Source organism: Corvus hawaiiensis, chromosome 2 (assembly GCF_020740725.1).
Source record: "Corvus hawaiiensis isolate bCorHaw1 chromosome 2, bCorHaw1.pri.cur, whole genome shotgun sequence".
Classification (NCBI taxonomy): domain Eukaryota; kingdom Metazoa; phylum Chordata; class Aves; order Passeriformes; family Corvidae; genus Corvus; species Corvus hawaiiensis.
This window is the reverse complement of record NC_063214.1, coordinates 34,626,274-34,647,366: the sequence shown is the minus strand read 5'-3', so window position 1 is coordinate 34,647,366 and position 21,093 is coordinate 34,626,274. Positions and strand designations below refer to the sequence as shown.

Below are 21,093 nucleotides of genomic sequence, written 5' to 3'. Positions count from 1 at the left end.
CCTCATGTGATCCTTGATGCTGCCTGGTCCAGCCCCACTGGCAGCTTGTTTTGATGCTTCAGGAAAAAATCCAGAATAACTTCAGAAAACGGGCCGAAAACATATGTGTTCAGAAAACGTGTGTTGGGGGAGGTATTCTTGTGTGGTCCTTGGGGACAACCTGATGGGAAGATGAAGCGTAGGACTGGGTAGCAATCACTGGAGGAGGAGCGGGGAGTTGCTATCCAGGTTTACTGCCTGAGCATTGTTCTGCTCTCCAAAACCAGGTGAAATTGGGTCTTTTAGAAGAAAGTCCAGTTCTGTGTGGAATCCCTCTCCTCTGGAGGTAGGTGGCTGTGATAGGGGAAATAAATGGCACCTCTCTTTCTCCTTTGACACCAGGCAGGGTCACAGGAACCATTGAGACCTCTTTGCGTGCATGTCTTGAGTGAGGTGAGAGGAGTCCAGCTGCTGGTGGATATTGATGCCTGCAAGGTTTCCCTAAGGTTTCTACTCTTTCTTGGCCATTCCTTGTGGGAAGTTATCCTCTCTACCAACGTGCATTTTCTTTCAGGGCCCTGTTCCTCAGTCTTCAATTTCCAACCACCAGATCTGGTGCAGCTCCTCGAGCCATCCTGCAAAGCACATGTCCCCTTGACATCAACCAAGTCCCCTCTTTGCTCTCCCTGTGCTATGCCAAGCAGGATGGACTTTTCCAGCCTCGTGGCACAAAGTTTACTTTCCAGCTACTGCATAGTTTTAGTTTTTCCATCCTCTGGCGTGCTTGGTCATCTTGCCCTCAGCGGGACAGTTTCACTTACCTTGTGCACAACACAGGGTCTTGCTCCTATGCTCATCAGAGATTTTTGTCTCCAAGTGTCTTGGGGTGACTTTATGATGTGTATCGCCTATTGCTGTTCTATGCCCAGAAATTAATTTTGTGCCTTTCTGTGCCTTTAAACTGAACCTGAGAGGGGGGAGAGAAAAAAACCCAACAAAACTTTCAAAGCAGTTTACAGTTTTGCTTCAAGGACACACTCTGCGTTCTGCGGCAGGGAGAGCAGAGGGAAGCACTGCTTGCTTTCCAGCCAGCTTTCAGCCTTTTTTCTCCGGAGGGAGACGGAGAGTTGAACTTTTGTTTTCCTGGGACTTTGTTTTTTTCCCTTCTTCTCTGCTGGACTGTTTCAACATCAGAACACATCGGGACTTTTTCCACCAAGGTGGAGGCCCACCCTGTCCCAGCTCTGAGGAGGAGGAGAGAGGCTACTACAGAAGGACTCTGAAATTTTCCCAGGTTTTGTCTCTACAGCAAGAAGTTTTCTTATTTAGCATTATTATCCTTTTCCTGTGTGTTTGTTAAATAAATAGTTTTTATCTCTTTCACTTTCCTCTAAGGAAAAATTTCCCTTTTTTTCCCAAACCTGGTGGGAGAGGGATGATTGTAACCTGCCTTCTCTCAGAGGATATATTTCCAAATTTGTCCAAACCGGAACACCAAGGAAGGCGCTGGCCTATTCATTCTTGCCCTAGAAAGTGGCTATTGAGATAATTACACAGCAATCCTGATGTCCTCCCCCCAGCCTCTGGTTTCCTATGGGTCTGGTCTGCAGCCTTTTCTCCAAGTCAGATGCAATAGTTTGCATCAGGCTGTTACTCACATGCATTTTCCTGAGCTGTGCTTAGCCAGGGAATTCAGATCACCCTGCAATGGTGACCTGCTACCCCTGGTACCCGCCATCCCTCACTTCCTGCACCACCTGCGGTTTATCATCAGAAAAGACCCTGCCTTAAATCATTGATAATTATATTGAAATGCCCTGGACCAAGGACTAATCCCTGAGGGTAGCCAAGGAAACAGCAACATTTTAAGTTGTCGGTGAACCGGGTTTGTCTCTGCCTTATATGGTTGTGCTAGATAAGACCAATGTTTTAATCAAAATATTATGGGTAGTAAATCAAGTGCTTTTGAGAGAGCCACCCTGCCATGCCAGTCTGATAGGCCAGGGCAGACTTATCACATCATGTCTTTAATAGAGGCCATAGCCAGAGGACTCTGGCTTATCTTTCAGAACACTTACAAGGAGACTCTCTTTGCTTTTAAGGTGCAAGCACAGAAAAAAAGTTGTCCTGCATTCCCACAGGAAGCAACTAAAGCCTCAGCCTTGGACCACATCTCATATATAGTTGAAAAGTACTAAAACCGAAGACTGGTGATTATATTTGGCCGGAAGAAATGAACACAGGTAGAACAGGAGCGATGTGCCTTCAGGTGGGTCATCTCTCCAGGAGTAAGTGCTCCAGCCTCATGACCCTTCTTAGGGCCAAAATTGTGCCACTGGCTGGCTGGCTGGCACAGCACATCACATCACACAGCTCACCTGAGTATTGGTCCCTCCAGGCCTGTTTAGCTCTGCAGGTGTGTGTGGTGAGATGGTGCATGTGCCCACGCAGGGATGAGACAGCGTGGGCAGGTAAATCCCAGCTGCAGCACCCTCCCTTCCCTGCCCTGCACCGCAGGGACAGGGCACTGCTGCACCTCCAGCCTGGGCAAAGACCAGGGCTGCAATCCAATGCTCCCAATGCCTTTGGCTCTCCTCCAAAGAGGTGTAGGTTCAAGATACCAAAAAGTTGAGCAGCTGCTGAGAGCAGGGACAGAGACTCTCCTATAAAGAGTGATTGGGTTTAAAAAATTATCTGGTCGTTAATGCATCCCTTTGAAACAGCTGAGCTTGGCCTTTGTCAAAACATGGCAGTTCTGGTTTGAAACAGTCATTTTTAGGTGGTGAGCCTTTGCAGAGAATTTTCCAGGGCAAAAGAGCTCCTTTGAATGCAGCCTGTTGAAACAATGACGGTCCAGGCAAGGGAGCCTCATTAATTATTGTGAGTTGGAGGTTTTACAAGCATTTCTTTGGTTCTGTCTAAAAAACTGCTCCAACCACCAACCCACTACATAAACCACAAGCTCCAGCACCTCCTGCTCCTCCAGCACAGTGTTTGCAAAACCACAAGCCTTCCTAAGCCCAGCCAGCACATCTTTGTCAGGATTTACTCAGAGAAGGATGGGAAGGAATGTAGGAACAGGGTAAGCACCACATCCTTACCGTTAACAGCACAGCATGCTTGGTCTTAACACCAGCTCATCTCCCACTTCTGAATTAAATGAAATAGAACCACAGGCAAAACATGGCTCTGAGCTTGGACTTCAACTTGCTGCATTACTGAGTCTGCTTGAGCATCTCCAAGTCTCTCTCTCAAGACACAGTGGAGTTTTTTAACCCAAAGCTCAGAAAACACTTTTTTACCCCAGGGTTTCTCAGGCAGGAGTCAGTGGGCAGATCATTACAGTGAGTTTGTTCAGCAAAGCCACACCACCAGTGAGATGCTGCAAGGCAGCAGGACCACAAGATAGCTTTGATTTCTGTCTCCAAGAACAGGAGATGAGAGGGATCTGTTAACTCATTGCTGTGCTGTTATTTTCCATCCAGAAGACACTCGTGTCCTTCAGGAGTTTTACACAACCAGACCTCATCACAGAATCACAGAATCTTTTAGCCTGGAAAAGCCCTCTAAGACCATTGATTCCAACCCTTAACTGCCAAGTCCACCACTAAATCACGTCCCTGAGTGCCACACCTTCACATCTTTTGAATCCTTTCAGTGATGGTGACTACACCACTTCCCTGGGCAGCTGCTTCCATTGCCTGACAAGGCTTTTGATGAAGAATTTTTTGTGAACTGCCTTGCAGCAGTGACAGCTTTGGGCCATGGCAGGAGTGCTGTTCATACTCTTCAGGCTCTGGTGGTGGCTCAGGAAAAGGAGCCGTCACCCAGCCAGCAGCAACAAGGAGGGAAGTTCCAGAAATAAGGTGTATAAAGAGGAGCAAGAGGAAAAATCCAGTGTTGCATTGGAAATGTGTGGAATGTTACCCGGTGCATCTCAGCATGCCTGGGTTTTGGTCCAGGAGCCTGAAATGGCAGCTGTAAGAGGTTAGAGTGTTCTGTCTGTTGTTTTGGACATGCTGCACTAGATATAGGGCCCTCTCCTGTTCATTCTTGCCTCTTCTGTACATTCTTGCTTGGGTCAGCTCTGCTTTGGGGCAAATAGTTGGGGCAAGAGGACACTGTGCATGGCATTGCTCTGCCTCTCCTCCATACCCTCAAACTCCCTCCCCAGTGCTTGTTTCCCTCTGGATGTCATGCCGGAAAAACCCGCCTCCAGCATCTGAAAGGGCAGCACCAAGGGAGGGAGGTGTCCTGCATACCCACAGTTTTGGGAAGCTCAGGGTTTCACACCTACACTGCACACAGGCACACCAAGGTGTGCTGCTCACAGCCCACAGCTGGAAGGGAGCTGTATATTCACATAGAAATATCTGTGCGTATAGAAGTAAGTGTGGCTTTTTCAGAGGAGCAGCCTCAAGATGGATTTTCATGTATTTATAAGCATTTAGGAGACTCTCCATCCCTCCCTGCTCTCCCCTGCATTGTCACAAAGACACACTCCCATGCCTGCGCTCCTCCCTGCAGGTGCACTTTGAGCAAGCAAAGCACTGTGTGATTGCTCCGTGCCCTACATCCCCAGGTCTTGTCATCTGGCAGCTTTTCTAAACACGGCTTTCTTCCTCTCAGCAATTCTGTGGGGACCTTGAGAAATGAGTGCAGCAAACATGCCCTGGCACTTCAAAGTTGGAGGGCTGACGACTCTTGAAATGCACTTTTCTACTTGTCTTTTTTATTTTTTTTTCTATATTCCCCTCACATGTCTAACAACGCCATCTGTGCTGGCACAAGCTCTGGCTCTGGCCTTGAACCTGTGCAAGAGAGTGATCTGGGTCCAAGGATGTTTTCAACATTTTCTATGATCAAGCAGAGAAAGGCAGAGACCTCTATGAAAACCCTTGGGAAGACATAAAAAGCAGTCCTGTTTTTACACTTTGCAACATAAAAATACTTAGAGATGGCCAAGTTCTTCCTCCTAAATTTAGTTTTCTAATTCAAACATGTAGAAGAAGAACCCACTGCCATACACTCCTGTACAACCAACAGAGAAGAAGTGATTGAGGTCTTAGGTGGGCTGGTGACCAGTTGTGTCTTCTGGTCATCTCCCTGTCTACAGGACCAGCATCCTCAGGAAAGTGGGTGAACTGGCTCTACAGTAAAATAAAGTCAGCTGAACTTGATGGAGAAAACCCAACCCAAGATTTTGGACTCAGGCTTTTCCTCTTCATCTTTTATTTTCCACTCCTGGAATAAGAAATGAAGTGCTCCCCAGCATCCTAGCAGGAAACACACTGTGAGGAACCCAGCTCCTAAACCAGCCAGCAGGATGAAATTGCAAGGCCAAAAATGTCTTTCATAAAGCTCTTCATTCATGGGGAATGGGCTGAAGTACCCATTTCAGCTGGGACTGCAATGAGCATCAGAGCACCACTTGCACTTGCTCAGACACTTGTATCTCACTTCTTCCCTTTTCTTTTCTCCAGCTCCGGCTGCTGCCTACCTTGTTCCCCTCATCCCAGTGTCTGTGACCTTCCAGTGCCCCATTAACCCTCATTTTACACCCGTCTGTGGATTTCTCAAAGACAGGAGCCCACAAAACAACATGGCAACCCCATATTTAGAATTTTTTTTCCTTTTCTTTCCTTACAAGGCCTCCTTCCTTGTGTTTTCAGACCTCTTTCCTGCTTGTTTTCCTTCTTTTCGCAGTCTGCAGTGGATTTGCACTTCTTTAGGCACACAGTGGACTGGAGTCCAGCTGTGACATTAGTGGGCTGCTCAGGCTACACGGCCTTACAGTCACAACCAGCACTTGAATTAACAACAGCAGCTGCACCTAAAACACCCTCAGAAAGGCTGGCTTGCGGCACAGCCTGTGTTGCTTTTAGACAGCTCCTGTGCAAGCTGCCATCCAAATCCCTGAACTGATGAAATGTTAATGGTTGGTAATTTCTAAGGCTTACAGCAGAAGAAAGAGGCTGGACTAGGCAACCTCCTGTGTCTACGCTGATGAGCTGAATTTTAGCCTCCTGTTTTCAGTCCTTCCCTGGTGCAGTTACTGCTCTGCTGAAAAAAGCAGAGGAGAAAGGAGGTCGGGTAGAACTGGGAGGGGGAGTTTGGACTTTTTGGCTGAACAATGATAAAAGCTCACACAAAACCTTTCTCTCTGTACAGGATGATTTGGGCATGTTTTAAAAATTTTTATTCTTTTACCACAAGTCAATCTGTGCAAGAAAAAGGCGGTCGCAGAATGAGGATTTCTTAAAATATCACTTAAATATGTAAATACACTCACTTTCAACAATCCATAAAGGGAAAAGATCATGTTTTGATATTCCCAAAGTTTTCCTGGAAATTCTTACTGAATCCATTCAAACATTACTCAAACTCACAAAGCATTGTGGTTGTCCTACATGTCACTTTGACAAACGTGTTCTTGCTCCAAACACCCTGGATGTTACCTGTCAGCTTGTTCATAAGGGGGATGAAATAAGAGGCTTAGAGCAATCATTTCCCCTTTAACATCTTCTTCTCTTAAAAGAAAATCTTGAGGTGTTTGTCAGCCTAGCTTTTGATATTTGCTCTGCTAATGGATCTTACTGCCCTGATAATAAAAAGGAAATAAAATCAAAATATATGAAGGCTATGGATAAATCTCTTTTTTTGAAAATAATTTAAATCCAAAAAATAACATAGCTGAAGCCTGCAGAAAATGTCCAGTACTCCAATTATTGGAGATAAATTCTACATAGCCTGTATATATTTTTGAATATGAGTTTATTTTGACATGATCTATGCATTTTCAGCTGTTGGAAAGGAGAAAAAAATCATTCCCAAGGCCATTCAAGATAAGCCATAGTTTTCTATCTCTTTTGACTGAAAATACCACTGAAACTTCTTCCAGTTATTCCCCATCTTCCTCTGGTCTCTTCTTATTAGTCTTATCATTTTAGTGCCTCCTTTGATATATAATCCCTTTATGTTGTGCAATGATAAATCAAAATAAAGTGCACCACTGAGTGATTTTATTGTTATTAAAAGGTCAGCAGTAAGAGGGTCTCATCCTATCACATATCCTAGAGAATTAATGGGAGGTGCATTAAAAGAAAGGAGGCACCGTGCCTCTTGAATATGTTTAAAAGCTACAGCGTCCCTACAGCTGGTCTTTGGGATGGATCCTGAAACACAGCGTGGTCCAGGCTGCAAAGGCTGCAAGAAACACGTCCCTGGCCTTTGGAGGGGGCTGCAAATGTCATCCCTGGCTAATGGGAACGCTGAATTAGTAACGAGGTCTGCTCATGTAAAAGGTGATGTTTCCCCACGACCTTCCAAGTGATGAGGGCCCATTACGCACAACCAGAGTCTGCATTATCCCCACCCCAGCTCCCTGCTGCGCTATCCTGCTGCCTTGGCAGCCAGGGGATGCTGGGGATAGCTCAGGAAGGGTTGTTTTGGGACATTAAAACCTTCTTCAGATGGTTTATCCCCCCCTCTCTCACACGGCAATGATGTCTGAAAGATGCATTTATTTAGCATTTATTAAGGACCTGTCAATAAGCTCTTCCCGAAAGTGTATTTAAAATACATCACCGTGCCTTTTCCCATCATGAATGCAGCAGCCTGATCCTGCAAGAGATTAGCGTGATGCCCAGGAGAACATCCCCCAGAGTATCAGATTTTACTCCTCTCTGTATTTTAGGAGCAGCAATCTGAGTGCTGCCAGGTCAGGGCAGAAGGTGTCCAGCAGCAGCTTAAGACAAAAAAAGGGAAGGTAAGAAAATGCACAAGAGGCAACACAGAAGGGAATATGGAAAATGTATGGCTCCTACCTAAGAAAAAAAGGTGATGAAATTCTCCCTCATAGTGGGGATTGGTAAAAAAAAAAAAGGTTGGATTTCCCCTCCTGCAGTTGTAACTTGCTCGTTTTGGAAAAATTAAAAAAAATAGCAAAGAATTAAGTTGCTCATGATGGTACATTTTCCATTTTTTACCCAGCTCGTTAAAAAAACCAACCAAAAAACTGCTCTTGGTTTGGGTGGAAGAAGTCACCAGAAATCAATAACCAGACACAAACACTGACAGAATTAACTGCTAAAGGACAGGCAGCAACAGGCAAGTCAAAACCCCAAAATCCCTGAGTGCACTGGGGAGCGTGGCACAGGCTCAGACCTCCTGTCCTACCAATTTGGGCAGCAGCAGGTCATCGACCACCCTTGCCTCTCCCCTTGCTCTACCTGATTTCTGGAGCACACCAGCTGCTAGATGTGCACACATCCAGCAGATCCCCTGCCTAGGACCGGCCTCCAGAAACTGCCCAATTTTCAGTGACTTTGCCTCGTTCTCCTGTCTTCTGCCACCAGACATGGTGCACAGAGCTTCAGGAGTTCAGTTTTGTGCAGAGAGGTCCATGCTGGCCTCCAAAGGGCGGGAATGTCATGTGCAAGCAAAGCAAGCAGAAGAAGAAGAAATTATCAGGGAGGTGGCAGATGCCTTGTCCCCACCGGTCGTGTATTAGCAAAGCACACGGGCTGTTTGCACAACACAAACACATCACATGGTGTTTGCTCAAAAATGGCTTGGGTGAGCTATTAACACTTCATTAATACGTGATGAAAGGCAAATTTAGAGAGCTCCCCAAAGTGATGGAGAACTCCGAGGGGCCCATAAATGAAATGATAATGTAATGTAAATAAGGCTGCAGAATACAAAGACTGGGAATTAGCGTGTGATCTAACAAAAGCAGCTGGATATTACCAGAAATGCATTCCCCATCTTCCCCCCACCCTCCCCAGTGTCGTGCAGAGGTGATACTGCAGGATTATACGTTGCAAGAACAAAATTTTCCATCTCCAGAAAAGAAAAAAAAAAAAAAAAAAAGGAGCTGAAATAGAAAAAATACGGGTTTATATAGATGCATCAAATTCTCCCACATTTGCCTTTAGTGGGTTTTTTTCTTTCCCCTCCTCCCCCACTCCACTCTGCCCTGCACCCTGGCTATTTCTGTAAAAAAATCAGGGACAGAAAATACAGAAGTATTCAGAGGACATAGTCCTGGCATTTCAAAAATTGGATTTGATGTGTTTCTTTGGACTATTTTGAAACAGCATCGGTCCTTATCTCACTAAATATTTTACAGCTGTGCCACCTGAAATCCCTAGAGGAGTGCCCGTGTTGCTCATTAACTCACTCAGACAGAATTAGCTTGGGTGATATTGTCTGACTTTGGCCAATGACACCAAACACATTTTAGGCAGAGAGTGGATAGCGAGAAGTCCATTAACATTAATGTCTTTCTAACCATTAAAGAGGCCATTAGTGTTTGTGCTTATTTTTAGTATATTCAAAAAGGACTGAGTGAATCCACTCTCAGCCCCATAAATACGTCTCTGCCCATTTTTAGGTATTTATTTTGCGTCAGGATTTTTTTCCAGCCTTGAGATCACTGTGCCACCAGCCATCCAGGAGAATAGATAGATTTTCATGCACACTTGAAGCCAAAGCTGTCAGTGATCCTTTTCAGACATGTCACATAGTAGAAGCAGCTTCTCCTCCAACACAAGTAATCAAAGGAGGTGTCCATCCTGTCCACCATTAGGCTCCAAAGTATTGCCATCCATCCCACTAATTGTGATACTCTCCCATTACAGTCAATCTAGAGCAATAGGGCTGTGATCCGTCTCATCCCAAGACAGATGGCTACATTAGGGCAGATGCTTCACACTCCAGAATTCACTGTTTCTCTTCATGGGCTATGAAGGAGGTGAAGCTGAGCTCAGATGGTGGTTGCCTTTGGCTGCCATGAGTCTCTCCTTCACCAACACCTCCTTGGGCATGTGCACTTATCCCACCCAAGGGAACAGACTGGGAACGTGGCCTCGGAAGATGCCTGCATGGAAGGGAAAGCTTGAAATATTCTTCAGCAGTAAATCTATTCCCTAAAAACAGTTTTTTAGCAAGTAGCTGTGAGAGATTTTCTTGGAGGCTCTGTGAAGAGTCAAGGAAGCATGGAAAGTTACGTGTCTTTGGGGGGAAAAGAAATCCCTGGCTTTCCATGGGGATGTTAATGACTACCAGATGGTTAAGAGACTAGAAAAAACAGATAGTTCAAGGATGCCATAAAATAGAAGGAGTCTTACATCGGGCTACCCATTTCATTAAAATATGAGGTATTCCTCCTTTTGTGAATGGAACCCACCAGCACCGATGTGTTCAGGCCAAGACAAGCAGGTTTATATCCCTGCCCCAGCGAAGCCCCTGGCTGCTACTCATGTGAGCCTTCACTGATCAGGTCAGTGGGCCCATTTCTCCCTCCACCATGCTCCTGGAGGTGATTTTTCACAGAAATGCAATGTGAAGTATGTTTTTCATCACTTCTGGCCCTTTACACTCTCATTCCACGTCCCTCTGTGTGTTGGCTAACGTGAGAACTGTAGATACTTCCTGTTTCTAAACCTGGGATGAAAGTCTGGGGATTTTTTCATCTTTCCATGAGCCAGTTTGGTTAGCATTATTATTGCTATTGGCACATGGATCAACAGTCATCAATAGCCAAATGCATAGCATTTGCCGTGGCTTCTCTGAGTGGCAGGTCCTAACAACAACAACCTGCTACTTATTAAGTCAAACACATCCAGTTTTATGTCAATTGACAGATGTCTGGTTATTTGGCATGAAAACAGGAATTGAATTCCCACGGATGCACAATTGTTTTGAAATGCATGTTATTCAAAAATATAGTTACCTTCACAAAAATGCAAACGTCTACTTCTTCCATGATGAACAGCAGCTCTTCGCATCCTCAGCTGAATTGAAGTAATTGATTTCCTTGTCTCTGAGGGAAAGAGAGAAAAAGAAAAGGTCCAGAATCACGTCCAAAGCTTAGCAAGGCCAATTGCTGACTAGCAAACATCTGTCCTGTACCCATGCAAACCCCACCAGGGAAGTGCAGTGTTCCCAAGTTTTGGAAAGGAGGACAGCAGCGCTGTTGGATCCCCGGCTGGAAGTGATCCATGCTGTACACATGGCTTGGACACAGAGAGCTGCAGGAATGCCACTGCAGTTTAACGCCAACCAGCGGCTCATGTTTTCATCCATTTTCTCTGCACACACTGCAGGGTTTATAAATCTCCACTTTGCATCCAGAATATTCCTGGGAAACAGATTGCTTATGACAAGTATTTCTTTTTTATTTTTTATTTTTTAAATGTAGGGTTGTTTTTTTTTAATACAACATGCTTCCGTTGTGTTATATATTGCAGAAGACAAACTTCCCAGCTGGTAATTTCCAATCATTTATAACACTGTCGTGAGAGTCCATATTTTTATATCATACCATATATCTGAAATACATTGGAAAATATAAAATTATATGAAACTGATAATAAATACATCTCAACAGACAGACACACATGAGAAAAAATTCTGATTTTCTTCTCTGCTGTATTATGTCTTTATCTATTCTCTACGTATCACTCTCCAAGGCTTTTGCTGGGAGTTTACCACTAGGAAACCAGCAAAAGTGAACAGCCTGTGCTGAACAGCATCCATTTAATTGCAGAAGCTCTTCTGTCTTTGGCTCAGGCTTTCTTCATGTAACGAGTCATAAAAAGAAAATCCTCTATGTTCATTACTTGACACTGTCCATGACAGAGCAATAGATCCAACCAACCCTGCTTAGAGGGGCAGCAGGGGAAAGAACTGGAGGACCAGGTGGCACTGGCAGCTGGGGTGAATTAACCATGCCCTCACAGACAGGATTTGTGACCCACTGGTGAGCCTGCAGTCAAAGTTATGCATCTTCTGAAGGCTATCTTGCTCTGGAAAACTGGCATCATTAGATGCCCCTATTTACCAGCTCTTAGAAACCCATTGCAAGCAGAACTGGCTACACAGGAGGCCTCACCACTGAGGAACAGAGAAGAAAGGGAGAGGCATCATGCTGAGAGCTGTTTATAGCACATGCAGGTGCCAAGTCATGTAGCATCTGTCTCTCCCATGATCCCTGAGCCCCTCACTGACAATAAGGAATACAACCTCAAGATAAGGGAAGTCTTAATTTTCCCACGGGAAACACTGAGAGATCAAATAACTGGCCAAGAACATGTAGGAAATACGCGTCAGAGCACGACAACCGAAAAGCAGATTCTTGCAGTTTCACACTGGCTATAAACCCTTCCCCCCCTTAAAATACGAGAGGGTCAGTCAGGTGAGAGATTAGGAGCCCTCCTGATGTCCCTGGGAGAAGCAGCACAGTCCCAGGATCTCACTGCATCTTCAGTTCAAAGGGGCACTTGCCCATAGCAGAGATGGTTTGGATACAGAAGGGGGTGATTCCATCTACCAGACCAGCCAAAGTGATCCTCACCACTGTTTCAGGATGTTCCGCACCATTGTTTCAGGATGTTGTCCACTTTGTGAAATGGCCACAGTCAGGTGTTGACAACAAAAGAGCATCACAGAAATGTGACCCAGCAATTGGACTCAACAGTAACTATGAACCTGGGGGGTCCCCACCACTGCCAGTCAGGACACTGCCACTCAGGTGGGAATCAAGGGGTTCCACAGACCAAGCTTTGCTCTTAACCACGTTGTTCCCATTGGAAAATGCACCAGGACAGCTGGAAACAAGCCCTGTGTGACCTATCACAGAGTCAAGCAGCTGCCCAGGACCAGTGGCACTGCATTCACAGCAGCATACACTGGTGTCACCATGTGGAACCAGCTGCTGCCCAATATCCAGCCCTTGTTTCTTCCACCTGCTGCCCCCACACCACTGAAAATGTCCTAGCTAAGTTTTCTTTCACCCATATTTTTATTTCTTTCTTTCTTTTTTTTCCCTTTGGATGCTGCAAAGCATTCACAGCAGGCATCGCCAGTCTCTGCTTGGGGTGGGAAATATTTCCAGATGCTCTTGGAAGCACCTTTGATTCACAGCATGCTTTTTGTTACAGTTAAACAGGGAGAAAAGCATCTCCCTTCCACGACTGTTTTTGTGGGATGGAAAAACTATTCAGAATCCAGGGCGGGGAGAAAATCTAGCAGAGTTCACTGTTTTCTTGGATTTTACCCTGTTCCAGATGCTCAAATTCCTCTTCCATCAGTTGTCACTGCCTATTCCTCTCCTGTTACTATAGGGAAAAAAAAAACCATTTTAAGTGTGAAGCCCCAAAGAGACACTGCTGTATGTGGCTTGTTTTAATTCCACCCTGAAAGACCCAAAACAGAAGGTGGGAGGTTTTATAATCATGTATTATGCATTTAGTGACAAACTCTTTTTACATAGAGAAAAAGGCAGCAAGATCTTCTAGTCACTGGAAAGTTTTAGAAGTCTTCATGTGTCAATGGGACCACAGCACAGCCTTTGGATGCCAGAGGACCACAGCAAGTCAGGTGCCTAAAATGAGAAATTTTCCAAACATGTTCAGGAAATCATGACTACAGTTCTGGTGCTTTATCTGACTTGACTGTGAAGAGGCCTTCAAACTGTGTGAGTAAGCATTTCATGTCAAGAAGTTGAGATTCTAGGGATGCAGAAGCTATTTGAGATTGCTTTTCCAAAGCAGTCAAATTTTGCTCCCATTTTATGGAACTGCCTCAGGGCTTAGGGAGGGTTTCCAGCAGCCAGAGGCTCTGGGCAGGAGCAGGAGCAGGAGCAGGAGCCAGAGGTACCATCAGACACCACAGTGTGCATGGGACACCACACCCTACTAGCAGCATATGGTCACATTAAGGAACACAGAGCCAGGTGTTTCCTCTAATTCACTTTCTAATTTGCAGGTCAAACTCTTCTGCACAGCAATCCAAGCTAATTTAGGAAAGGTTGCATAGCTGGTTTGCCCTTTTCTTTGGTACAGCAGATACCACACGGGCCAGGACGTGCACTGGAAGGTGCCATTGGCACCTCTAGGATTAGCCACGGTAGCCTGGATTTGCTGAACTCCTTGTAGCCCACAATATGCCAGTGGCACATGCACAGGTGGCATGAACTTGTTTAAGGAGCAGCAGCCTGGGACCAGTGAGGTTCAGACAAGACAGCATGCTTGCAAGATTCTTAATCCCCAGTCTGTGATGTGTCAGGATTTTCCTCCAGCTCCTGCCTCTGCAGTCACACTGTCAGGTGGCCATGATCACTTGATGTTTAGACAAAATTAATAGTCTCCTAATCTTGGAGCAGAATTAAACACGCCATAAAGATGTCGGCAAAAAGATTTCACCCACATCAACATAAAAGACAATCCTGCTTGTGAATGCCAAGCAAGCCTACATGGCTGGAGATGGCAGGGACACAGCTGCTTCCATGAAAACCCAGTGCTGTAGCTGCTCATTGGCTGGAAAAGGCCTCCACATACCCTTTCTGCTTAGTGCATTAACCCATGAAGTTCACCCACTCTGTTTCCCCGAACAGGCGTATCAAGAGCACCCGTGAGAATTTGGAGGTTGGCTCATCATAACTTCCCATACTGCTTAGACTCCAACCACTTGGGATTTTCCAAAAAATACCATCATGAATCATGTGCTTTTACTGTAATGCAGTTAAGAATGAAAGTATGTTCCTGTAAGGCATTATTGTTTGCAACTAAAGCACACATTATGGTTGTAATTAGTACACAGAGAAGAAATCTGGTCTGTGACAAGTGCAGGTGATCATGATAATAATACCTGCACAGATGCAGTCCCTGGACCATAGCCCAGTCTCAACTCCATTGGTAATAAACCAAGGCAACTTAACGAATTTGATTGAATTTGTTCTATGTAATGGAAAAAAAAAATGCCCCACTGGATATTTTTAAACATATGTGCATGTGTATGTGGATTTTAGATTGCTTGATAAATCCATAGCTATCTGGATTTGGAAGTAATCTTGCCCTGTCTGTAGCCAACATGCTGGAAAAATTACTTTATGGGCAGCAAGAATAATTCTTCTTAGCCATAAATCAAAACTTTTCAGGAGGGAAAGATGCATCATGGAATTTTTTTGATTCCTCTTCCCAGAAAGTCTTACATGTAAGGCCACATTAAAAGACATTTTCAAATGAAAACTGAAGATAGTTTCAGAAAATAAGACAGCAGAAAGCACATGGGGCTTGGTTTGATGCTAAGGCAATATAGGCTGAAGGAGAATATTACCAGCTGTGATTCATCTGATGCAAGAGACTTTGCTTTCAAAAATAAAGCTGCACGGCAGAAGGGTCAAAATTGTACCTGGGATTTAGGATTATGTTATCTGCTGTTCTGCAACATGGTGGCAGAGAGAAAAGTCTCCCTGATAGTGCTGATAGCGGGAATTGGAGACTGAGGATTAAGCAGCAGCACAGATAGCAACCAGCTTTCTTCTGTTAGTCTTTCATACTTTGCAAAAAAATGGAAAAGGATGCCTGCCCACGTGAGGCAGACATAAGCTCTGTGCCCTGTTGATGAGGCACTGGGCAGGAGACAGATAACTACCAAAAAAAGTTGCATTCTTATTTAAACCAGGAGTGAAGGAATGTCTGAGAGCTTCTAAGAGGGCAGTGGTTTGGAGGAAAGTTTCCAAAACCCAGGAAACACAGATGTGAAGAGGAGGGTAAAGCCCTGCCCCAACCCTTTCAAACCAAGGATGCTCTTCAGCAGCTCCTGTTGCAAGCTAAGGCTTGCAGTTGTGCTGGAGATGTGGTTGTGGTGAACAGACTTCTGGCTGGTGGTATTCCCTCCTCCAGCTGCTCACTCCTGCCCTCCTTCTGGGACAGCAGAGCTGCTCAACCAAGGGCTGCTGATAGCCCAGTCAGTGGCGAAGCCAAATGGGTGGCACCTGCTCCAGTTTAGGAACAGGCCCTCACATGACTCAAACATTTCTGTGCATGCAGTTCAATCTTCCTTATGCACCAGAGCCCTCAGATATAAACACAGGGTCCCCTCTGAGGATCCACAGGCTTGAAATCTGCTGTGAATCAGACTGTTTTCCAGGCATTTGTCCATGGAGCAGAGGGTGTGCAGAGGAAAGGCTCCACTCCACATTTTGGCACCATTCAGCCCAAATAGCTCTCTCAAACTCAGAAGATATGCAGACCAGACAAGCAATGGAAGGAATTTTGCAAAGAAACAGTATTTAAAAACTCAAAATTCACTTAACCTTGCACAACCAGTAAAGAAAGTGCTGGAAGCCAGCAGTGCAAGAAGCATTACTCTGCTTTTAATGGGAGAGGTTGGACAGGTGACCCCCAGAGATCCCTTCTAACCTCACCTGCTCTATGAATGAGGGTTAGAACAATGCTTTGACTTTTCTAAGGCTCCTTTCACCAATAAACCAGCCTCACACTTCTTTCCAAATGCTAAGCTGCACCACACCCCATCAAGAGCATTTTTGTGCATTTTAACAACTGCGGAAAGAGCTTAAGGCTCTGCTGGCTTAAAAAACAGATCCAAATCTCACAAGTGAGTGACACAGACCCTGCAGAAGAGTCCAGATCTTGCAACACCCAAACTAATGTCATAACCTTGCTTATTAAAGGCTGCTCCCTCCCTAGCTGCAGTCCCAGGCACAACTGTGCACTGCAGGCGCATGTGCTCCTCACTCGCCAAGATTTGCTCTTCCCACAGCCAGACGAAGAATCCCAGCCAGACCCCGTGATGGGAGACAGATGCGGAGCCACTCCCAACATCCTGCTCTGCCTCACGCACTGTCTACCACATCACCACCTAAATTGGTTCCAGCATCATCCTCGCTGCTGATGAGGTGCAAAGCAGACGAAACGCAGCAAGATCTCACCGTGCCAGCTGGAAGTGGTGAGCTTTGGTGTACGGCAACAGACTCGACTCAAACGGGCGCCATCAGTCAGATCTAGTGCCAGAAGTTCAAAATACCTCTTTACAACACAGGAATAACTTGGGCCTTGAATTTATCCTCGGTGCTGCATAACATTACCCACTAACGCTACAGAAGTAGATAGGAATGTCCAGGCTGAGCAAGAAATTGGTTGAACAGGTGCCAGAGTGACTGGGTAAGAAAGCCGATGTCGATCCACCCTGTTTGCTGCATTCCAGGACTAAATTCATCCCCCATTTATTTGCTCTGCTGCACCAGGGCCAACATGAAGGTGCGTTCTGGCCATCAGAGCCAAAAAAATTATTAGATTGGGTCACACATTCAAAAAGTCAAGGGGAAGAAAGAAGGCTGAGGACTCCTAAGGAATGGCAACAGGAGGTACATTGGGATCAGTGTGAGCTGGAGCACAGGGCTGGCACTGGCTCCTTGATTAGTGGTGGGATCACACAGAGGCAGCCTGTAAAGCTCTGCTCTGAGGGAAGAACATCACATGGAGAGAGTAGATAGGAAGCAGGGATGGGAGACAGCAGGGAACCTGATAGGCAGATTTTGGCTGCTTGCAACAAGACGGCAGTGCAGAAGAGAGGCTGGGCCCAGGCCAGGGCTCTCTGCAACCTTTGGTCCCTGAGGTAAATGTGGTTGACAACCTCCCCAGTTAAACTGTGCAAGAGGGTACTCCTAAATTAATGGTTGGACTCAATGAGCTTAGGGATTTTTTCCAACCTTAATGATGCTGTGATTCTGTCACTGAATTTCCTAATTCTTCTGGCACTGAGCTGCAGCAAGAGGAAGCTGAGCTGCAGGAAAACATCATGGGCCAACACATGCTCAGCCCCAGCAGGAGCCAGAGGTGGCTCAGAGCAGTGGTGGACTCTGCAGGTCCAGCCCTGGGCACAGGACCTTATGGGAGAGCATCTCTCACATTGAGATCAGCCAACAGGAATTTGAAGGCAGAAAGTGTAGCAGCTGCACTGGACTGGACAACTGAATGAATTTGGACGAGTCTTTCCAAAAGGAGACAGTAGAGCAGAGTAGAGCTCACAGGACATGATTCCAGTGCTGTTCATAGGGAGTTGGCTGCTTGTGCACAGGCTGAATTTCTGTTCCTGTCCGCCCCATGCTGTCATTCAGCACATCATCTGCTCAAACATCAGCTCCTTCAGCTGCTGCCCCTCTGGATCCAGCTGTGCTGCCTGAAAGCATGCAAGCCTTCCAAAATAGGGCTTGGCTGACCAAGGCTGTGCAGAGGCAGAAAGGGATTTACAATTAGTGAAGTGCACATGTCAGCTCTGGTGTGCTCAGGAACAGGACAACAGCGTGAGTGGCTTTTGAGCACTGCGCTGAGAGCCAGAGTGTACCTCTGGACTGTTTCTCCTGTGTCATCGTCATGGCCAGTCACCCAGTGCTGCACCAAAAACCATGAAGTTTTACCTCTGGCTTAGCTGGATGCCAATGCAGAACAAAACAAATACTCACATGCCTACTTATTTATTGTGTTATCTGATCTCCTGAACACCTCCCCTCCCTCTCCCAAGCAATAATGCAAGGCACAAATTATCTACCATCCACTGACAGCTATTGATTCATGATGCTATGAACAAACCAGAACGACACATATGTCTTATTCAATGAGCATTGGCATGATAGCATTGGCAGCAAGAAGACCCAGATAAATTTTCTGAATAACAAAAATTCATGAGTACTAGAGAATTAATAAGAGTTCTAAAGTACATGGAGTACATAAAGTACTAAATAAGACATCCAGATTCTTTCTATACATCCTTAAACTGAATTACTGAGGAAACAGGTATTTTCTTTGTAAATTACTTGCTGTTCTAACTCATGGATAAAGAAAAAAGAAATCCACTGTTTGAGAGCAAGAATGGACCAGTCCTTTCCTCTGACATGTCCCCAGATAAAGTCCTCCAGAGCATCAGGAGCGCAGTTCTGCTGCTAAGCAACAGGCAGATGCACAGACAGCTGATGATTTTACCAAATAGATGAGTGCCAAAGATAAAACATGGGCAAAAGCAGCGGAAGATTTCTTCTCCCCACTTTTTTTCAACCCCCAGCAAGTTCATTCAGATTTGACAGTCAGCAGGTGTTATTTCAGATTTTCATCCACATCTCCAGATGAATGGAAGCAGAAATCCAACGTATTCAGTCTCGTGCCACTAACATTTAGACCTAAAGAGAGCTTCTTCACTTGCCAGGAATGGGATGTGTTGCATGCCAAGATCCAAAATTAGAGGGCAGCCTTGGACAGCTTGCTTGGAGCTGGTATGCTCCAAGGAAGCATCTAAGTCTTCATGTCGGGTTAGATTTCCCTTCCCTTGCCAGGTGATTTTTCCTACACTCAGACAGTCTCGTGTGTGAAGGCAGAACGAACTGTGGTGAGACAGCAACAAAGCGAGCTGGCAGTGAGTGTGCATTCCCACATGCCCTGTGCATCCCTGTGCAGCCAGATCTCAGGCCAAGGAAGAAGGCTTTAATCCAGGAGATAAAACATGGTCATAACCTATACAAGCCCACATACATGAGTTGCATGACTGAATTTTATTACATCAGTTTTAATCCAGGGCTTTTCCTCTCCACAGTGCATAAGTGCAACTTTGCAGAGCGTGGTACAAAATCCATATTCACCCAGAGCTGTATCACAGAAAACTCACACTCCATGAATATAAAATGTCTGTGAGGAGTTTAAAACATTCCTAGAGTATCAAATCAGGTATAGGGCTAAGCATCCAGAGCTTCCTTCAGTACTTTTGGAAAACGGGATTTTTCTAGACACTTTTTGGAAGTGAAGGAGCAAGCTAGGATATGTCTTTTTGTGTAATTCAGAGAAAAGCCCACTCTCTGGGAAACCAGTTCCAATAAATGGGTAATCGAGGGGTTTAAACTGAATCTGATTTCTTTGTGACAGCTCAAGCCACATCTCCCCACTTCCTCTGCTGCTTGGCTTGAAGACTCATTGCAATGCAAAAGAACTCCATTTTTCTGCAAATATTTTCAGCAAGTATTTTAAAACAACTTTAGAATCCACCTGAAACACAAAAAAAGGCTTTTGTCTGTTTTCTTCAAGGTAAGGCCAATTTCATTGCATTATGGCTTAAACAGGTGCTCAAGTACAGTGCAAAATAAATGCTACACAGGATCCTTCATTATCTTGTTGCCTAAAGAGTTTGGCTCTACCTTAGTAGAGCATTCCTAATCATGGAAATGGTACAGATATGATACTGTTGGACAGTATGGACGTGAGAGAAAAGGTGGAGACCTTCTAAGGGCCTCAATCAGAATTGCTATTGAAATAGAAAACCAGGAAAGTCATTGCATACTGTTCTTCAGTGTTGTGCTATACCAAACACAAGGTTGGCTCAGTGACTGTCATCACTTGAGGAGAAGGAAATACATCACAGACTTTTGGTCATGTGGCCTTAATTTGTATGAGGTGAACGTCCACTGTCATATATAAAAGAAAATATCAAGATGTTGAAATCATTTTGTCCTGATCTCAAAGCTCCTGCACTCAACAAGGAAAGAGAAAACTGTACATTTACTATCCACCTGTAAACAATTAAGGAGCACAATGCAACCATCAAACACCTCCTAAACCAGGACAGAAATTGTCCCCTAACCATAGGGCTCATTACACTCCCAACTTTGCATCCTCTTCTTTTGCTAAAGAAAGAAGTGTCAGTTCTTGGGAATGAAGGCACTGGGATAATGCTCCCATCTCAGACTGTGATAACTCACATAAAAAGCCTAAAGAAACAGTTAATGAAATTTTGGCATACCTGAAGTCACAGCCGATAGTGAGAAGATTTGAATTTTTTAATTTAAAGATTCTGACAGGAAGGCCATTAGGTCTTCTGAATGACTCAAGTTTCAGATCTCAAACAACTCAAAGCTGTATCGAGCTTCCTGCCTGACAGCACAGGTCCGGGAAAAGTGCCACTTGCTGGTGAAATTTCTCTTTGTTCAAAGTTATTAGCATGAATGAACAGCAATCCTTAGGGCTACTCAGACACACTGTTGATATCCTTGCTTTCAGCAGAAATTTCTTCTTTCTCTGAAAGAAACACTGTACTTGATCCCCTCTGCTCCAGATTTCTAGCTAGGAACAGTTCCTCTGCAGTACGTGGGATATTTTCTTCCTATTAAGTCTCTGTTTCACCTACCTCAAAATATTACTGAGATTTTCTAACGGGGATTTGCAAAACTTCTTCATGAGCATGCCCTGGATTCTCTCCTCTTGTTTAACTGCTTAGCTCCTACAGTCTGTACTTTTTATTTTCCGGGAGGTAAGTTTGATGTAA

The 21,093-nt window shown here is 45.1% G+C and overlaps 1 long non-coding RNA gene across 1 annotated transcript; it reads right to left on the bottom strand.

The window, feature by feature from the left end:
- Positions 1 to 9,309: 9,309 nt before the first annotated feature.
- On the bottom strand, positions 9,310 to 20,648 carry LOC125322148. Its single transcript, XR_007201870.1, has 3 exons — positions 20,572 to 20,648; positions 10,718 to 10,807; positions 9,310 to 9,862 (listed from the first exon to the last, which is right to left on the bottom strand). It is a non-coding gene; the product is annotated as an uncharacterized LOC125322148 (long non-coding RNA).
- Between the last annotated feature and the right edge of the window lie 445 nt (positions 20,649 to 21,093).